Source organism: Diaphorina citri, unplaced genomic scaffold, assembly GCF_000475195.1.
Source record: "Diaphorina citri unplaced genomic scaffold, Diaci psyllid genome assembly version 1.1 scaffold346, whole genome shotgun sequence".
Taxonomy (NCBI): Eukaryota; Metazoa; Arthropoda; class Insecta; order Hemiptera; family Psyllidae; genus Diaphorina; species Diaphorina citri.
The window spans coordinates 61,450-70,328 of NW_007377781.1; the positions used below are offsets into that span (position 1 = coordinate 61,450).

The 8,879-nt window shown below is 40.2% G+C and overlaps 1 pseudogene; it reads right to left on the reverse strand.

Annotated features, from left to right (window-relative positions):
* Positions 1 to 3,197: 3,197 nt before the first annotated feature.
* On the reverse strand, positions 3,198 to 4,367 carry LOC103507843 (annotated as a pseudogene).
* Positions 4,368 to 8,879: the final 4,512 nt, after the last annotated feature.

Genomic DNA, 8,879 nt, shown 5'->3' on the forward strand with positions numbered 1-8,879 from the left:
AGATTGAATAGGAGGTGGGAGGCTTGTAAAAGGGAACTGGAAAAGAGATAGGAGGAAGACGAAAGGAAGGCAAAAGGGAGCAGGAGGAATGAGAAAGGGAGTACACAGAGAAATGGGAGGGATGTGGGAAAGTTCTACGAGAGAGGTAGGGAGGGGTTTCATTGATTTGAACAAACATTTTCAAGATTCAAGTTCGTCACACTCAAAAGAGAGAAGCGGTAGAATTTCGCCCACATTTTTAGCGCTTCACGTGGCTGAGCGGACACTCCCGTAATTTTAACATTGAAATTATGTAATTGATTGAACTTTTATCCTTCACTCAGTTTAAATTTGAATGTTCAGTCAAGTTAACGTTGGCGGATGACGACAAGTTACCCGTTCAATTTAAATATAAGCATTCACTGACATTATTATTATTATTATTATTTTTAGGTTTGACAGAGGGAACTGTAGGTAACTGCCAAGGTCTTATCGTCCCGAAATCGAAGAGAGAAGGAAGACAGGATAGGAGAAAGCCAGCCGTTCCGAGAACGAACATTATCTAATCACCTAATCATTATCTAGCTTGGAGGGTAGTCTTATAAGCGCTAGGTTGTGTGGGTTCGATTGCCGCTCAGGGCGTCCTTACCCTAAATCATACACAGATAAAGTTCGTTCTCGGAACGGCTGAATTTCTCATATACTGCCCACCCTCTCTTCGCTCTTGGGGCGATAAGACCTTAGCAGTTACAGTTCCATCTTGATAGATGGAACTTTTTGAACCTCTTTTTTTTACTATGTATTGACCTCTATCCTTACCTAGCTAGTGAGTCCACCAGGGAGTCAGGCATGGTCCGTCTCACTTCCCGATGTTTCTCGCCCACACACGGATTGGTTCTGGGTGGCAGCCAGCCCTGGGTTCGATACTGGCTCAGCCCATCCCGATACTGGCTTAACCCATCCCTATATTGGCTTAGCCCGTCCCTATATTGGCTTAGCCCATCGCAGGGAAGGGAGCCAAATTTCTTGACGGGTTCAACCTCTTCTATGCGGAGAGGGGGGAGGGCTACGCCATTCTCCCAACCGTACGGACGTTGGTGACGGGTTTTGGGCTGAGAAGAAGAAGAAGAAGAGAGTTATTAGACAGCCTTTATAGAACATATGTATGGGTTCCAGTCAATGTTTATCGACTATCGACTCTGGTCGACTGTAGTTTTAAAGTGCGAATTTTGGAAATAAACGAAAAACAACCAACTGAATCTCCCCCTACGGAAGACACCCTATAAAAAAAGGTCAAACTTTCAACCCCTTATCGCTCAATCCATCAAAAGATCCTGGATTTTCTCAGGTTCTAATTATGACCAACCTGGGAATTGAACTCCGGGAATTGCTCTTTTCAACCACTCCCCGAATGTTCTCCGGGCGAGGTTGGGGAGAGCTCTCGAGAGAATTTGGCAACTATTTCACTTCGACGAAACTTTGCAACTTTTTTTTTCGTGTTGTTATTTACTTATTTTCTTTTTTCCCTCATGAGAAGAACGTAAACTCTCCCTCCCTTCTCTTCCCCTCTCCCCATGTTTCAAAACCTCCCTCCCCGTGTTTTAATCCCTCCCTCCCCTGACTCCCCGTGTTTCTAAAACGAAAACGATTAACTTTGGCTCTCTCTAGGGTTTGGTGGAAGTGTTAGATAGAGGAGAGAATAAGAAGAAGAGGAGGAGGAGGAGGAAAAGAGAGAGAGAGAGAGAGAGAGAGAGAGAGAGAGAGAGAGAGAGAGAGAGAGAGAGAGAGAGAGAGAGAGCTGGCGACTATTTTGAAGTTGGCTTAACTTGAGTGTTCCAATACTTCAGAAAGCTCCCAAATCCATTTTTGGACATTGTCCACTTGGAAATATCATAAAATATCATTCATCGTACTTTAGGCAGGTAGTTTCTTTAGGTTAGGTACCTACATGAACGAGTTTAACGTGAAACTAATTTCTATTTAATTAAATTCTATTTCGAGGCATGTGTGTAGACTGTAGACAAGTAAATAGGTATGCTTCGAAAAATGGGAAGTATGAAAATAGCCCAACACGCAACGTTGAATTCAATTTGATTTGATAACTCAATTTAATTTTGAACTTTCAATTTCTCATTACTTATTTAAATCAAGTAGGTAGGTACCTACATTAAAATAATTAATAATTGCAAAAAAGGAGAAAACAATGAGAAAGAAGGGAGAATGTTGAAGGTACCTACTGTGGATATTTTTTTAAACTCCAAAGGATCAATTAAAAAGAATCTTTTTCTGAAAAAGAATGAAAATTAAAACAAAACTTGAACTTTGACACTTTTAAATTGAATTAAAAAAAAGGTTTTTTTTTTTTTTTTTTTTTTTTTTAGGCTGGCTTCTATTCGATTTTGGAACGATAAGAGTGGTTACAGCTTCCTCTTTCAAACCTCTGTTTTCTTAGGGTTCCTACCTACGTACCTACCTATTGATTTCATTTGTGCCTATGCCTACCGTGATATTACGATTACATGTACATGATTTTATCATGAAATACTAGGTATAAAAATAGATAAATTCCACAGATCCCTTTATTTCACAGCCACGATGAAATCTTTCTCTTTTTTCGGCAGATCGAATAAAAGATCTGGCCCCCACAGGAAGCTCGTACGTGCCAAATGAAAAGGAAGGAAACAAAAAACGAAAATTCCCCCCCGAATTCCGCTGGGATCCACAGTCTTTGTCGCAAGCCTGACTGCCTGTTTGAATAGCTTGTACGCTTGTACCTAGGTTGATACCTATTGTTTTGGTACACGCATTCAAGCAAGCATACCTAATGTCTTTTTTTTTTGTCCAATTCCAGTACATAGGTAGAATATTACCACAAAATACATACAAAATAGTCAGTAAAATATATATTCAGTAGGTAGGTACCTAATGTACGTGATACAAAGCTTAATGGCTGTTCGTGATCTTCCTCCTTTTTGGTATCCATCAGTATTTGTATTAAAAAATCTTCCTTTTATTGTTGTACCTACTAACTTTACTTTCTATTATTATTTTTATTATTATTATTATTATTATTATTATTATTATTATTATTATTATTATTATTATTATAGCTTTTTTTTAAGAACCCAAATTTTATTGCATGCCCCCCGGACAGGCTTTGCCCAAATTTGAGCTTCGAATGATGGTCTGGGCAACCGGTAATGAGAGGATATTATGAGTCTTTGAAGCATCAAGGTTTCTTTTTATTCTTTATCCATGTTTACTGTGTTCATCACAACCACTATTTCCATTCTTTCCATTATGAACTAGCATTTCAGCAAATATTTCATAATATTATCGACCAAGTCCTCTTTCATAATGTTCATTTCACTCATCAGGCTCTCCACCGTTCCCTATTCCCAGGAAATTCTCGGCAATATTCATCAAATACACCATCTGCAGGATACCAAACATCGGAGCCATGATCATCATCCGACACAGACCTCCCTTGAACAGAGCCCTGATTCCTTCAGTCTTGTAAATTCGGCGACCTGCATCCCATACTCCAGAATAGTGACCCACGTTCTCATGACTTTTCACTTGAAGTCGTGTCTTGATCACATCAAACGGCGTGGATAGCAGAGCAGCAGCTGATCCAGACACTGAACCAGATATGAAAAACCAGTAGCTTCTGGTACCTCTCGAGTCGTCATCTACCTTTGGTCCTCTCTCATTCATGTAGGCAAACAGGGGGAACAAGATGCAGGAGAACACCAAGTCACGAGATCCAGTAGCAAAGATACCTTGGTACAAACCGGGGATACCTTTCGTTTTGGTGATGTCGAAGAAAATAGCAAACGCAGATGGTTTCTTTCCTGTGAACTTTGTACTAGCGTCTTGCATCTGAATCTTCACCAACTCCATGGGAGTTTGCAGTGTGAGCGTGCATATAGCTGCAAGTCCTCCAGCAACCACACTCCTCCCAACAGATAGCGGTTCCTCAGAACTCCCCGCCAGGTGATGTCGGAAGAAATCATTGCTTGCCAGGTATAGCGCTTTCTCTGGTGTTACGAAGAGATAGGACACGGAGGAGCCTCGGTACATACCAAGGAAACCTTCTGATTTGATTGTTTTCCGGAAAAATGGGATGAACGAGACCTGATGTCCATGGCGGTCAAGATTCTGGATCTGCAGTCGCGTCTTCACAAGATCCAAAGGATACAGGATGCTGATTCCGATGATGCTGGATATTCCGCCGTTGATTGTTTTGGATAAAAAGGAAAATTCGCCATTCATTTATTTCGTTTCTTTCACTGATGGAATGAAATAAAAATGTCATAATTATTTGGAATTAAAATTTGAGTACAAAGTGGCTTCTACTACCGAGCAATTTGATAACGGGAAGTTTTGCCTAGGGGACTATTGGGCAGCTGATTGAAAGAATAGGTAATTTGCTATGAAATATGTTTTCAACTGTACGATCCAAAAGTCTTTTTTGGTAGAAAACGCTTCAAAATTTTCTATCACATCCATTACCAGGTCCAATATTGGTTTACTTACACAAAGTTAATCACTCAGATATCGATCACCACAATCACCACACCCTGAAAACATTTTAACGTTTTTGGGCTTTCCTTTTCAAGAAAAGCCTCTAATTTTTCACTCCGAATCCCGCTCAACTGCCCAGAGTTCCAAGTGTCTACCATTTGTTTCAATTCGTTTAATATCTTCTACATTGTTGAAATGTTCAACTGGAAACAATGTCCGGAATGTTTCACAGGAAAGGGCAAGTGGTTTCCCCTCCACTTCACGGAGGGAGACGGGTTTCCATTGTTTTCGCTCAGATCATCAGTGTGTTTCGAAAAGCCCTTTTTCTGCGGTTTTCAGTTTCTTCCTGGTGATGACCCTCGTGTTTCCTCTGCTCCAATGAACTTTTCATTTTCAGCCTTTTTTGCTTCAACTCTCCTCTTCTTATATTTTATGAAATGAGGCTGTGGCCAATTGAAAACGAGCTCCTTTGAAGATTAATCTTGAAAGTTACAATTAGTTTCAAGTTCAAGGTATTTCATTACGTATCTTCTTTCAGAAAGTTTCTTTGAAAACGTAAAGATTAGATACATATTCATGTATGAATGTTAACCAGGCAGTCCTTATTGCCCTAACCTTTCCTACTCTTCTGCAATCTTTCCTTGAGTCAAGTGATAGCTTAGCACACAGAAGGTGCCGGGTTTGATTGCCTGTCCGTCACTGTTGTCATATCAAACTGTCTGTAATACTAATTTTATAGGACAGCCATCATTCTATTAAAAAGGAGAAAAGCCAATTTATTTGTATAGTTTTTAGTACATACGCAGAAACTTACAAACCATATCTCTTTTCCTCGTAAAAATCAAGTCAAACATTACAGCAAGCATATGATTCTCGGTATAACTCTGCTAGTCAGCCACACAAAGACATTCAAGATCCTTTTGTCAGTCAATTTCTCGTTCTCTTATCTTCTGTTTCCTCTACAACTTTCTTTTCCTCCTCTAACAACTTTATTCAAAACACGTTACATTTAACGACTCACTGAAAAAGAAAAGAAAGAGGGAAGAATTAATCATGGTAATGAGTTAGGAAGAAAATTATAGGACGAGCGAATCATTTTCACAAAGAAATAAAGGAAAAAAAGACTATTCATAAGAAAATAATAAAAATTGTTTTCAAAACGAAGTATTCTAAGCCACCAAGAAAAGGGAATCATCAAATGATTAAAAGATAGACTTTGCTCATAACTCCTAGTTCATTAGAATGAAAGAAATATAAGTATGTACGCAATTTACGACGAACTAGAGATGATGTAAAAGGCGTACCTATGAAGAACTTTGTAACTGATTGTGATGGCTGAAATAGTGATGTACATATACCTAATAGTCATAAGCTTTTGTGCTGAAAATCCGTACACATGTATGTGTAAGCGCATATCCATAGTTCTTGTGCTAAAATCGGCATACAAGTATTTTGTATGCGCCGCATGGTTTTTGCGCTAAAAATCCGTACATATGTATGAGTTTCATACAAATGCGCATAGCTTTTGTACAAAAATCAGCACATACTTATGTACATATTTTATTTCTCGAGTAACATCTTTATTCATCTTCCTGTCAGTTCCAATCCGGGTTTCAAGATATTTAGCATTCCTGTGACGTTCGTTCCTGTAATGATTACATCACAATATGACAGGAAATGTGAGGACATATGCCTTCAATATGGAACAGAATACAATAATAATACAATTTTTATTCTAAATGGAGAAGAGGACGGGGAAGATATTTTTTTTTATTATTAGGTATTATTATTTTTATTTTCAACAAAAAGGTATTATTATTTTATTTTCAACAATGCAAGAAGGAAATTCAATGGTAATTCATTTTCCTGAGCACAATTGACGCTGAGAGTAACCTGCTTCATTTTCATCAATGGTGTGTCTCTTCTCATTCTCACCCATCAGATTCTACTGACGAACATACTGCGAATTTGCGAAGTTCTCGGGCTGGCCTGATTAGAAAGGTTCACACCTTAAGATCGACTTGACCCATAAGGCCTGAAGTAGGAGCTGTTCTTTCAATAATTCTTGGATTTTTTGGTGGAAAATGTTATTTTTAGGATAACTCCAACTCCTGTATCAGGTATCTGTGCGAATTATCACAAGAAATCCCTTGAGCGGCAATGTATTTATTGAAGACTCTTTTATGATGGTTTTGAACGTGGCCTATATGAATGATAAACAGCAAAACAGCATATTTATATCCTTTTAATGCTAAAAGACGAACAAAGGTAGGATTTGCTTGCAAGCTTGCATCTATTTGAAGTTCTCGATAATTTCTTTCTTCTTTTCCTTCTTTCTCATTTTCTTTGTATCATTCCTTCCTTTGGAATTAGAAATCAAGAGGAAAAATATGATATGAATCGTGATAGACAGAGGGAAAGAAAAAGAAAGGAGGGAGGCAAAGAGGGAATAAACTCAGGGAAGGCTCAATCCATGTGGAAAATTTTCTATATTAAAAATCGAGGCAGCCTACTATTGGCAGGGGGGGAAAAACAGGGGGACCAGAAATGCTGTTTCATTGCGGGACAGAAAATTTCCCACTCCTCTCTGTTCAAGTTTTTTTTTTTTTTTTTACATTATGCGAACATAAAAAAGACACCTCGTGTCGGGAATTCCAAATATATCAAGAAACATTACTAATGATGTTCAGTACGCACGCACATGAGGGTGTTTGAGTAATGCAGGTTGCATACCTTGATTGCCACATTGCCCTCAAGAGGGCAGCATTTGACACGAAAATATGTCACCAGGTCAATGCACCTATTCTGGTACCGTTTTAAAACATTAATGTACCACTGCGTTTTTTTTCTTTTCTTTTTTTCTTTTGGAAAGAGAGAGAAAGAAAGTAAGAGAGTTTTTCTGAAGGAGCTTTTCCACTTAAAACCACAAATGGGGGAGAGAAAAAGAAATTCGAAATGGCCATAGTCTTGTCTTGTCTTCAGGACTTCGAGAGAGAAAAAAAAGAAAAAAAGGAAAGAGTCTCCCATAACCCATAACAAACCTATCCATACTCTTCTTGATTCCCAATTAATCCTTCCTAATAATCTCTCCATCCCCAAACTCCTAATTCATAATAATACTCCCTCCTCTTGTAGTCTTGTAGGTACTCTTTTCCCCTTCTCAAACACACATTCATGGGAACACTATGGTATGAAAAACTTACCACATGGCAAAACAAAAATCCGTACAAACTAAGGACTCCGAACATCAAGAATGGGAAAACCGTACGAGGGGAAAAAAAACTCCGCACAAAAGAATAGGAATACCGTGCAGGAAACCAGAAGTATCGTACAGGAAAGCACGTACTTCCGTACAAAGCTGTTCCCGTTTGACAACAAAGAAGTCCCGCGTTCCTTGAGGCTTAGGCCGGGTTTGTTCTCTGTTTCGAGTCAACTTCGCTGCAAGTTCCGAGAAAACCCGCACTAGTGGCAGCACTGTCTAGTGATCGTCCAATGTAACAGGGGTTCTCACTTCTCAGAGTTACCAGTCGATTCCAAGAGTTTACCCATACCCAACCATCGGTGTTGTTAGGGTAGTGATCACCCCCCCCCCCCCCCAAAGGGGGGGCAATATCGTCTGTGGAGGAGAACTGTGTGTTTAGATCTGTCGTGGAGGTGTGACTCTCACATTTCTGTATACCGCCATCCCGTACTATAGGTATATCCAGATCGAACATAGAGAGTCTCGGATGGTCCAACTCTCCACAGCTTGATAAACCCTCATTAATCCTTGAGTCTAACGAATCAAATTCATCGCCTGATTGTCTCAACCTATCTATAAGCATGTTCTCCAGACTACTCGAGTCCCTGTACTCATAGTTGGAGTCCTGATAGTCCAGGTCAGAGTCTACGATATTCTCCAGGGAACTGGACAGGAAGTCACATCGTTTGACCAGCCCTGAGGGGACAGGCCCGGCCTGTGAGGTCAGACTGGGGAGGGAGCTGCCTCGGACCAGGGCCGGCGGGGTAGGTGGGGGGAAGTCAGGCGGGGTCTCATCTAGACCATCCACCTTCCCGTCTTTCAGCAGGGACTTGATGTTATCAAACGTCGAGCTATACCGTTTCAAATCCAACCCGCTGTCTCTTTTCACCCCCGGGGATCGAACCCCCAGCTTGCTAGGGGGGCGTTTACGGCCGCGACGTATCACATAGGTTCCCGTTGAGGAGAGGTCGGCTGGGAGGAGGGAGAGGTCAGGGAAGGACTCGGGAGGGTCAGGCCACTCCTCTAGGTTCTGACTGGTTCGGGATATTGATCCCGTGCCTGAAAACAGAAGAACTCGTGTTAGAACAGAGTGGATGATATTTGAGAAAAAAAAAAAAAGTAAAAGCTCTTT